Source organism: Haliaeetus albicilla, chromosome 7, assembly GCF_947461875.1.
Source record: "Haliaeetus albicilla chromosome 7, bHalAlb1.1, whole genome shotgun sequence".
NCBI lineage: Eukaryota > Metazoa > Chordata > Aves > Accipitriformes > Accipitridae > Haliaeetus > Haliaeetus albicilla.
Window position 1 is genome coordinate 4,719,605 of NC_091489.1, and position 12,107 is coordinate 4,731,711.

General features: G+C 50.7%; 1 protein-coding gene across 1 annotated transcript in view; it reads left to right on the forward strand.

The window, feature by feature from the left end:
- Positions 1-12,107, forward strand: part of FTSJ3 (FtsJ RNA 2'-O-methyltransferase 3) — an 801,657-nt gene that overhangs the window by 90,881 nt on the left and 698,669 nt on the right. The gene's annotated exons all lie outside the window — the stretch shown is intronic.

Here is a 12,107-nt window from a genome sequence, read left to right on the forward strand (position 1 = left end):
GTGTATCCATCTCCCTGGAGCTGTCACGGCCAGGAGAGCCTGGCAGCACGGGCACTTCAACCCAGGTTGTGCAGCTTGCCCCAGGAAGGTATTTTCTCCTATTTATTCCTGTCTTGGATCCTCAAGCAGTTGCCTGTGCTGGTACACATCATCCCTGTATTATCCTGGCTGCTGCTGTTTTGATGGGAGCTTTGACTTCAGATAACACTCAAGGACCAGCCAGGAGCTGCAGGACTCTTCCCACCAGGCAGCAGGAGCTGCTGCAGAGCCCGGCTGCTGCCATGAGCTCGGGAAATCCTCTTTGCAACAAGAGGTGGAGATGTGTGGCATGCAAATACCCCAGAGAAGACCATGGGGGCCTTGGGTCTACCTCCAGCTTTTCCTCCATGGATAAGAGGCTTTGCCAGCAACTTCTTTTCAGGTGAAAGGAGTTTTCCACGTGAATTAAAAAAAAACCCCTAATTTTGTAGGAATTGCAATGGGAGGTGAAAGCAATTTAAGAGAAAAAAAAGGAATGGGGTCACACCCACACCGCCTTTCCAGCATTCAATATTTGCTGGAGAATATCCTTTAATGGAGAGCAACACAGTGAAAAGAAGCGCCTTGCACTCCGATTTCATCAAGAACGCGTGCAAGCGAAGCTCACCTTGCCTCTCCTTTTTGTTTTTGAGTAAATGAGGAGAAAAATCTCTCCAGCACCAATGAGACATTGATGTTCAGTCATTAGTTTTTAATTTGAAGGCAATGAAGCTTCCAAGGGCTGCCGTGGCCCATTTCTCCGTGCCGTGCTGTGCATGCCAAGGCCGGTGCCAACAGTGCCACACACGTGATTTCCAGTTAGTGCTTTCTTTTTGCAGAGAGACGATTGGAGGGATGGGGAGGATTGAGGGATGAGGGTGCTTAAATCAAGTAATTCTTCAAAGGGAAACCAGCAGCTCTGCAGGTTAAATCTACTCTTGGGCAGTGAATGAGGTGAAGAAAGAGAGAAAGAGGATCCAGATGTGGCAGGTTGGGTCCAGGTCTTCAAAGCATCCTCAGGAGCCGTGGGGGAAAGGCAAGTCCAGCTCAGCTGCAGGCAGAAGGCACTCGAGTCTCTGGATTCCTCTCTTCCCATTTCATTTTTTTTGGATTATTTTTCACTGCTGCTGTGGAGAGATGCCAAGTTAGAAAGCTACCTCTGCTTGCGCATTGCTGCTACCCAAAACGGATGCCTTGCCAGTATGTCCCATCCTGGGATCCCTGCTTGGGCTTAGGGAAGGTGAAACCCACTCAGAGCTCCGAATTAACCCAGAAGTGACTGTGCAGGAAGGACTGGGATGGGGAGGGACGTGCCAGGGCATCCTCAGCTCTTGTCCTGCCGTAGCCATGAGCGCAGTGGAAGACGTGACCTGTAGACAGAGGTGATGAACGCACAACCCCCTTCCAGACTACATCTGTTCCAGGACTTGTTAAAAATAAATCTTAACTGAAAACCTACAAAACTAAGAAGAGTTTCGAGGTTTTAAAAAGTTCCTTGGAAAGACTTTGATTTTGGTTCCAAGCCAAAACATCTTAGGTTTTCAGCAACTGAAAGCTGAAAGCTTTGCCAATAAAATAATGCTTGGGGGTTTGATCTTCCAGTGGGAAAGAAAAACAAGAAAGGAATAGGTACTTTATTAAAGAATAAAACAGTAATCAATCCCCAAATGCTTCTCAAGGAAAAAAAAAAAATCTTTGACTGAGAACATTTGATAAGCCCTGACTCATATTTTCCCTTTACTGTAGGAAAGAGATGATGGAGAAAAGAGAGAAACACCATCAACCTGGCCAGGGCACCAAAGGATATTGTATTAATTTATATTGTATATGAATATTATTGAACTACTGAAAAAAATCCCACTCCTTTGGGTGAAGTAAGCAGTGCAGATGCTTTTTAAAGTGCATCTCTTCAGAAACAGGAATGGCTATTGACCGGAGTGGGGAGAGCGTGCAAAGCAGCGGGTGTTAGGGACAGATACAGAGAACATCAGCCGAACTCCAAAGTCCACATTAATAAAAACTCGTACATAAATACAGATGACAGGTATTGATTTTCCTTTGCAAGCTGCATGCTTTCCCCTCACTAATGAAATGCAGCCCCTTCTTTAGAGGTTGGCAGCACGGTATAGCCACAAAGGTTTAACCGGGTGGGAAAATAAATAATGTTCCTCCAAGAGGAAAATGCAGCTGGTCTGCCCAGGTCTGTACCCACTGGAAAATGTCTGTTTGAGGCTGGAAATATGAATTCAGACAAAAGTATTTTGTATTATGAGCAGTGCTGGCACACACCAGGGTGTGTAGGGCTTCTGGTGGAATTTGTCAGACTCCCCTAAAATCCAGAATGACTTTTTTCTCCTTCAAGCTTGAAATATTTTGCTGTGATATTTGAAAATTACATGATGTCGATTCCTCCCAGGATACTGATTTGGGTGGAAATTTGCTTCCAAAGCCTTTTTTTAGTTCTTTTTTTTAGACAGCTGCTCTCATCCACTGAGGAAGATCTAACCCCAAAACAAAGTCAGTGCTGGGGAAGGGGGGAAAGAAATGCTTTACTTGAGCTTCCACCTCTCCTAAATCCCAGCTATGTTCTTGACTGGTGCAAATGTGCAGCTTCAGAGTGTGCCTTGGATGGCCAAGTTTGCCAGATCAACGTGGGGCAGCACTGGACCATCCTCTTGCAGCAAAAACCAGGAACCCAGTGTCTTCCCTGCTTGTTTTAAGGAGCCCATGACACTGTTCATGCACTGAGCATGGCAATGAAAAAAAAGACACTGACTCTCTACACCATTCATGCCCCGGGAGCACTGCCTGTGCCCTTTCCTGCAGTGCCCTGGATGCCTTCAGTGCCAGCGCAGTCCTGTGCTGCCTGGGAAGGATTGCTGAGATGACAAACGCTGCTGCAGCTGCCCGCTGTCCCATTAGGATTCCTCTCATGCTGTGCAATCGCCCTCTCTGAACGCAGTGAGAGCCCAGCCAGGGTTTTCTCTGCAATTGCTTTGCAGCACGGGAGCGCTTGCGGCAAGTGGCATCGGCGTGCTCTGCTTGCAGTGGCGCAGAGCTGCTTGCTCAGGCTTGGCTGTGGGAAGATTGCAAAGAACAATAATGTTTGATGGAGAAAGTGCCTCTCCTGTTTGTAATGGTGTGAGTGATTATGCTCCTCCTGCTCATGGTTTGCTAGGGTACATCCCAACCTTAATTATGCCGTGTGCCCTGGGAAAAGCCTTGTTCAGTCGCTTCCTCGACGCACCTTTGCTTTAGCCCAACAGCTCCAGTAGATTTTAGCCCACCTGCTAAACAGTTATTTAAAAATGGTACCTCTAAATACTGTTTTTCCCTCCTTCCCAAGCATGTTTTACTTGCTCAAACACTTTGGTTCCTGCACAGCATCGCAGCGGCAGAGTTAAGGGTATTTGGAGGATGGCACTGCTTTGTGTCTAAACAAGTGACAAACATCCCCCGAGTGACCTGCCCTTCCTTGGCGTAGTGCTATGGGCGGCTAAACGTGCTTAAAGTCATTCAAAACCCTGAGAGGATGACTCATTTGCTTGAGGCTGGATTTCAAAGCCAGGCGTCCAGACACCGGTCTGCTTCCCGCTCCCCATCTGCTCCCTGTGCTGTGCCACTGCAGAGAGCCACTATTGCTGCTAGTTTATCACACCATCAAGCCAAGAACCACTAATTACCTTCCAGCGATGGGGAGAAGGGCGTAGAGACCGTGGGGAAGGAGCCTGCGTGACCATCCCGCTTGCTGCCCGCTTAGCACAGGGCTGTGATGCTCCCCGGGAAGAGTAGCCGTGGTTGGGGCCATGCGAAGTTGCCGGCTCAGTTTTCATGCGCCGGAGGCAGGGAGCTGGAGGAGCCCGAGGGATGGGTATTAGTAAGTGGCTGTGAAGCATGGGGTCAGACATCAGGAACGGGAACGCAGTGCAAAACCCGGCCTCGCAGCACCCGAGCAGCCCCTGAGCAAGGAATAAGTAATTTCCTACTCTCTTGCCATGCTTACTGGGTCTCCCCAGGGTGCACCCACTGCCTCTGGTCATACCCAGGGTGCTGGTGGCTCAGGACAAGGGCAAGACCCCGATGGACACTGGCAGCAAACACCTTCATCATGGGTGCTCTGGATACATGGTCCTCCACTTACAGGTGCTCTCAGGAGTGTGGGAAGAGCTAAATACATCTCCTGGTCAATGCAACAGGCTTAATTTGCCCCAAGAAGAATCATATGAGGCATGAGGGAACTATTCCTGCTGGGGGTTAGAGCAGATGTGTCCCAAGAGCCACGCTGTGATTCACCACCCCTTGCCCAGGTTTGTGGCTCAGGCCCCTGGAGACCCCCGGGGCTGCCGGCAGTGACCGCGCTTCGCCGAGACGGACAGCTCTGCGCCGAGCACAGCATCTCTGTTGGGTAATTAGCTCCCGTTCGCATCCATTAGGTGTGCGATTAGTCTCCTATTAATGCAATTAGCACTGTGGCATTAGCGTAAGTATGTAATTGGCCCAGAAGGCAGCTGCAGCTCAGCTGCTGAGCGCCAAGCATCACCTATTTAGGGGTTTATCTGAGCACAGTGAGAAGGGACGGCTGGTGGTCACTTCTCCCAGTGCAGGATGGGCTGGTTTTTGTGTGAATCCCTGGTTGTGCCCCCACACGTGCTCCCTGCTTGCTTCAGCTGCAATGCAAAGCAATTTTCCACCCTCTGTCCTTGCTTCAAACCCCCAGAGCTGTTTAGGGGAGCTGATGAGAGGTGTCCCAGCTGTTTCCCAGAGCTGTGGGACTGGCAGAGCTGGGGTCTATCCTATTAGGGGGTCAGAGGACCAGATCTGACCTTGGCTGGATGCAGGTCCTTTCCCAAAGACTTTTATTCCCTGGGACCATGCAGATGTCAGAGGTGACTGTCCATCTGGTCGCCATGCCAGGGGCGTGAGGGTGGACGGGGGGAGGAATCACACATTTGCCCACCCCCGGCCATTCCCTGGGCCCCGTCTGTCTTGGCAGGTTATCAACCCATGTCAAGGCTTGGCTTTTGCTGAGACAGTCTCACAAAACACCCTGTTTGCCTGCTGCACCACAGCACTGACGGCGGACAGTGTTGGCCTTTTGGGATGTCAGGGAAGGAGAAGGGCTGTGCAGGATGGGGACAGGCTGCGGAGGGTCCATTTCAATCCCACCCCAGCAGAGGTGTCCCCTTCCTGACCACCAGCGTGAAATCCCCAGCCCTTTTCTGGAGAAACCAACAAGCTGTCCACCTTCTCCGGCCAGCGCTTCTGTGGTTAATAGCTGAGCAGATGAAGCTGCAGCAAAGCAAAGGTCCTTGCCAGGCCCTCACTCCAGCAAGGATGTTTGACTTTGGGAAAGCTTCTGACAATCTTGATTAACAGCCTCTTCATCTGTTCACGCCAGTGATAAACCATGGGAGCTCTGGGCCATTTCAGCTCTATAATCAAGAGGGTTTGAAAGAAGCAATTTTCTCCTCTTGCAACCCGGTTAATTCTCATTTAATTGCTACCCATTTTGCATAGATTTTCCTCGATTGCCACGGCATTGGCTCCACACTTCCTCCTCTCCAGTGGTGCTTGACTTGTGTCTTGTTTTGCCAGGCTGGGATTTGCGATGATTTGGGTTGTGTTGGGGCCTTCAAATCTCTCCACGCAGTTTGGGTGTAACATGCCTGAGATGCAGCTTTTATAGGAGAAAATCTCTGGGGACTGGGCTAGGCTTTGTTCCTTGCTATCACACAGTGTATTGGGGCACTGCTTCCAGAAAAAGAAATAGAAAAGCATGGGAGTTGTTACACACAGATCAGAAATTTTAGGGGCAGGAAACACACCTTCTTTAAAAAAAAACCAAAACCAGCCGACCTGAATTTAGCGTTTAAGCAAAAAAACTTTCCCCTAGGGGTAAAAAGAGATGGATGAAGCATTTGTAAGCTGATCTGAATTAAAATATGTGATTTGAACCATCTTCATCTTTAGTGGGTTTATGTGCAAGGGCTAACACCAAGGAGGGAAGGGGTTAAATGCCTCCCTGCCACTGAAACACAGCAGCTAATGACAGTTTCCACAAGGAGCTGGGGACAATCTCCCAGGTGGACTCAATCATGTTGGGAGCACCTGATGCTGCGTGGAAGCAGTGGGGCTGCTCTGGGAGGCAGTGAGATGCGCTGAGATCCCCAGTTTATAATGCATGTGTCAAGTCTCAACTGGCCTGGGGAGATGGACCAGAAACACAGAAATGCTGGAATCTGCCTGGTGATCCAGGCCATCCCTGGGGATGCTGAGGGTGAATGGGAAAAAGCACATGGTGGCATCTCCCAGCTATCACAGCGAGGGACTGGCAGTCCCAGCAACACCCGTGCAGCAGGGAGGGGAGGTAGCAGCTAATTCAAAGCTGTACCCACACAGGACACATCAACGCAGGTCGGAGGCTGCCCTGAAATCATGGTTGTGGGCTCCTCTCAACCAGGCTGGGCGATCGGTCTCAAGGGCATGCAGGCGAGAAGCTGTGGTGGCTCAGCTCATCTCCCTGTCACCATGTGCGAGCTTGCTTGGTTTCAGCTTGCATTTTTTTTTTATCGCTAGTAATCGGATGAGTTTCCCTTAGCACCGCCTGGCACAAAAGCAGCAGCCAGAAAGATCCCTGTGTGGAAAGCTCTATGGAACAAGCCGTTCCCCATTGAGCAAAAAAAGGGCTATTTTATCTGCTTAGTCAATCTGCAGTCTCTAAGCACATCTTTACCATATTAATGCATTAAAATATAGCTCTCATTAGCCACCCAAATAATTTTCATCAGAATCATAAGCATTTCTATTACCATGGCTTTGGGTTAGTGATGCAGCACTGGTCAAACTTCAACAATGATGTAATCATTCTAGCCTATAATCCAAGGCTTTTCCTGAATGTCTCACCTTATTTTCCTTTCGAACCAGCAGGCACAGTCACACTGCTTTTTCTTGGCTTGTACTGAGATCCTATTTCTGTGTTTGCAGCGTATTTCACGTGCTTCTCAGGCTGCAGTTTTCCTCGTTTGTGTTCCTCCAGGTCTGTGGCTCCTGCTGTGCCAACAAGCCCTCTGCAATCAGGAATGCTGCAAGTGCTTAAGCCAGGGCTCCCCTTTTTGTCCCTTATTTCACATACCCACAGGCTTCTCCAGAGCCACCAGCTCCTTGGGACTCTCCAGCCACCCCGCTGAAGTCATGCTCCTGCAAGAAGGACCTCATCCAGCCTCGAAGCCATCACCTGGCACCCCCAGAGCTGCAAGCACTGGACAGGAGAACCCTCCTAGTTGCAACACAGCTGGATCATCTGCTCTCCTGAAGGCTGGTTTCACCTCAAGTAAAGCTGAAGCCCTTCTGGAAGCAGAGAGATGCTAATAGTCTTTGGCAGTTGGAGACGGTCCTTTGGGACCGAGCCATGAGCCCTGACACCCTGTGATCAGAGCTCAGCCACGCTCATCAGACAAACCCCAAAGACTTTGTGCTGGCTGAGCTGTGACGGCTGTGTCACCGACACCGTGTGCTGGCAAGGGCAGGTCATTTGTGATTTGCCTCCGTGCAAAAAGTGGGGAGACAGCAAATGAAGCAGCCAGGGACTGTGAGAGGAGATGGACCTCTGGATGTCAAGCACTTGCCACCGACACTGCTGGGGGACCCCACTGGGCATTGGTCCCCACGGGCATAGCGTTGAGTGAGGGAAGTTGTGACCCTTCTGCTGCACTCAAAATTAGGGTCTCCTGCTGTGAAAGCCAGGAAGGGCAGCTCAATATATCAGCAAGCTGGCTGGAAATGGATGCTGCTGTCAGAGCAGAAGGCAGTCGTGTTTGAGGGATCGTTGATTGGGTCAGGATGGGGTACCTCCTGCTGGGGCTGTTCCCTCCGGGCCACAAGGACGCTGCGGGCTGCTGAGGAGGGTCCTGAGCCCCCCATCACACTGATGTCTCCTGGAGCAGGTCTCAGACCTGGATGACTGGGGCTGGAGGATGCTCTGCAGCAGAGGTGTCTGGCGGGATAGTGCTCAGCAGGCAGAGCCCAGCATCTCCCTATGCAACACAGTGCAAATCCATGCCTCAATTTCCCCTACCAGCAGGAGGCTCAGCAGCAGATTTGAGCAGCCTAAAAGCAATAGTTTCCAACGGAAACTTTTGCCTGACAGGGAGGAGGGCAGGGCAGCGGAGCTCGGCTGTGGTGCTTGCCGGGGCTCTGCTGGTGCTGCGATGGGAGCAGGCTGTCAGCGACTGCAAGGGACCAAACGATTTCCAAACAAACCTGGAAAATCTGGACAACTCTTGGTGCACATCCCCATGGGAGCACTGCTGAGGGATCCTGTCGGGAGGATGGGCTCGGTTGTGGGTGACCACTGTGGGTAGATCGAGAGTCACAAGCATGAGTGACTCTTGGTCATGGGACAGACCCCTCACTGTTCCTTGCAGATACGCATCTCCAGCACGTTGTGTGATGCACACACCTCTGCTGCCTTTGGCATGGTCCTGGGGCTCCTCAAGGAGCGCCCAGAAAAGCCTTTTCTCCAGGACTGGACAGACAGGCTCTCCTATGGGATCTGTGGAAGCCTCACTTGCATCTCTGATCTTTAGATTTCCTCCAAACTGGAAAAATACAGCCCTTTGAAAATTTCATGAAGGTGACAGAGAGCTGTCTGTCTCTCACCGCCACGTGCTTTTGAAAGCCATTTAACTGTGGCTGTAGTGACAAATGTCAGCAGGAGGCTTGTGCTGGGGGGAGAGCAACGAGAGAGAGGGCATCGGAATTAAAGGATGAAATATTTATTCGGGGGTTTGGCAGTGCTGGAAGGACGACACATCACAGGCGAGAGGCATCTTGGGGCGGATGGTGCTGAAAGCTGCCATCGGGCTATAAACTGCCATGAGATTTCTTCTCCCTCCCCACCTCCCACCCCTTCTAGGATCGTTGCCAGTACAGAGAGGGTTAAACATCCAGGAATGGCCCAAAGCTGTGGACAAGCAGACAGAAATGCCGTGTCTGAGCCAGGATGGAGGAAGGGGAATGATGATCCGGCTTAGCTTTAAATACAGGCTATAAACCCTCTGACTGATGGACAGTGCATCATGCCCATGGTGGTGGAGCAGGACTTGGGAGGTCCTGGCTCTGGCAGGGGGATGTTCGCCCAGGGCAGCCTGGCTGGAAAGTAGGCTGAAAGCTCAGATCCTCCACAGAGGATCAGGATCATGAGCTTTCCTCTCCCTCCATTCAGGCTCTGGATGGCAGGTTTTCTGCTTTGCTGGCTTTTGGTTTGCTGGGGATGTAGTGTAGGGCAGTCAGGACCCCCAAGCTTTGACCCCAGGTAGTAGGGCTGAGGCTGGAGAGCGACTCCAGGGCTGGAGGCAACCTCCATGGTGGGTTTCATGTGTTAATCAAATAAAGAAGTTAAATTAAATTCCATCTCTATGTGCTGGAGAGGCTCCTGTGAGTCTGCCTCAGTCCCAGCCTGGGATGTCCCATAGCACTGCAGTGTCCCACTTTGCCTCTCCCAGCCCTGAGAGGTGCCAGGATAACATCAAGGGTTAATGCAGGATTATCTCAAGAGGCTACAACTTTGTCAAGAGCACAGGATTGGCAGGTGATTAATCTCAGAATTACTTGATAACTTTAAATACAATCATGTAATCAGCAGGAACCTGTAATTATTATTTATGTGCATGGTGCTTACCAAATTACAGTGCTCTCCAAGGCTCTGTGTGATGAACAAATTAATTCTGCAATGGAAGAGCTTGACCAGAAAGATGTTTGTGTCTGAATTTCACTTGTAAACATTGATGTATGAAATTAAATTTGAGTTTAATTGGCCCTTCCTCCTGCTGCGAAGCACATTACATTTTTATTTCGTCTTAGCTCAGCTGGTGAGAGGGAACATCAAGGAAAACTTGGAAGAGTTTCTCTAGCCCTGATGGTACTTGTGTGGGAGACCCACACGGAGTGCTCCTCACCCCCCTTATATGAGATGGTGTTGATACCTTCATTGAGAGCCTGTATCCCACCTCCATGCTATGGGCATGGGGACTTGGGGTAGAGAAGAGACAAAAAAGCCACCAGCTGCCCCAGGTGTCTCTGTGGCCAGTGGGATGCTGAGCCCACTGCAACATGAGGATGGTCCCATGGAAAGTGGGGTTGTCTTTTCCAAAAGATAAACATGCCCCAAAAGTCCTTGTGTGAGGAATTGAAGTAATTTTAATCAAACAAGGCTGAGAATACACACACTTCTCCAGCTACAGAAAGCAAAGTCATGTCAGTCGGAGCAGACCGCCAAGAGGAGAAGGAAAAAAAAAAGTGATGTGAATACAGATGCTTCTGTTTGGGTTTCTTTCTTTGGTTTTTCAATCTCCAGCTTCTTTTCCACCAAAAATGAGCCCGCTTTAGAAAAATCCAAATTGAACATGTAGCACATCACCTTTTGGTGACATCACTTGTATGTATGATGAAAAAAGCTCCCTGGGGCATTTCCCCTTCTCTGTAGCCAGCAGATCTTTATTAGCTCCTGCCAAAGCACCTGGCAGAGAAATCAAACTGACCCATGGTGGGGACACACAAGTCTGTTCCTTGTAGGACATCAGCAGAAAGCGTCTGTAAATCTGGGAGCTGCCACTTTTCCCATTGCATAACTCTGGGGGTCTTTTTCTCACCCATATATTGGATAAAAGGCAGTTTCTGGGACTGTTGGTGATGGACGAGCTTGTACAAGGACCAAAACTTGCCCCATGTGCAGGGTATGGTCCTTGTTGTTGTCACTCCATCATACTAGGAGCTGTTGCTGCTCCCAGCACGTTATGGGAGGCAATGGGGTATTTCTGGTTTTGGCTGCACAGTAGACATGTAGGTAGGAAACGTCAGTGGGAGGAAAATGGGAGGAATTTGCTTCAAACTACTGAACTTCTCAAATATTTATAGAAAGAACCTGGAGGTTTTTGCCTATGCCTCCCTTTAAAGCAAAAAAAGAAAGATTTTATTCCTTTCTGGTGGTGTATCCTGAGGAAATCACACAGTAGTACAATTTCAAAGATGCTTAAACCTCCCCAGGGCAGGAAATACTTATGACTGTTCTTTGTAGCAGGGAAACTGAGGCACAGAAGTGTGAAGGGACTCATACCAGACCCTGTATGGCCCCAGTGCCAAAATCCCTGGGATGCAGAGAGCAGACTCAGCCCGTAAACCCCTCTGGCATCCCCCCTTGCCTGAGCATCCCCAGACCTCATATGGGACAGGGAAACCGTGGCTCCGAGGAGGTCAGGGCAAAATCCTCCACCTTGCACGGACCTCTCTGCTCAGCTGCTTTCGGTGACCACATAAAACAGGGCATTGGGGGCGGATCAGGGACTTGGCAGCTGCACGATCTGAGGTCCCCAGCACGGGGAAGGAGGCTGCCACTCCTCCAAGGCACTTAACCCCAGCGTGGGAATGATTTGGCCCTGCCCCCTGCATAACAGCAAGGAGCAGCTTTGGCACTGAGCCCCCCCGCATGGGTTAAAGCAGGGCAGGGAGGAGGGGAGAAAGCCACAGCATGTCCCCACAGTAGCTGCCTTCGGGGAGCTCAACCACCGCTTCACTGCAGTGCTCCCTTGCCTTTCCGCCCCCCGAGCAGGGGCACGGAATCAGCCTGAGGTCCAGGGGCTTTGCAAAGACCTGTAGACCCATCTGGGCTGGGCTGGGCCACAGGATTAACTAAACCTCATGCCTCCCTTCAGACCAAGGCCTCTCTGTGTGGCTGTTCAGAGGACCTGGGACCCATCCCCATCCCCTGCATGGTTCCCTCTCCTCTTCCACCCCATTGCTCTGCCTCACATCTTCAGTGTCGAGATGAGAAATGACCTGGTCAGACCAAGCAGCAGTTACAGAACGTCCCAGGGACCTAGCAAGGGGCAGGGGAAGGGCTCAAATAACCCCAGTGGTACAAAACCACAGCTGCATAAAGCAAGGTCTGCAACCAGCGCAGGGCTCTCCATCCATCCCCTGTCAACCCAGAGGGCTTTGGCTCCCCCAGAGAATTTTAGTCCCCCCCCAGCAACATCCCAGCATGCAGTCACAGGAAGGCTGACCCAGCTTCCCAAGGGATTAGCCCCACAAGC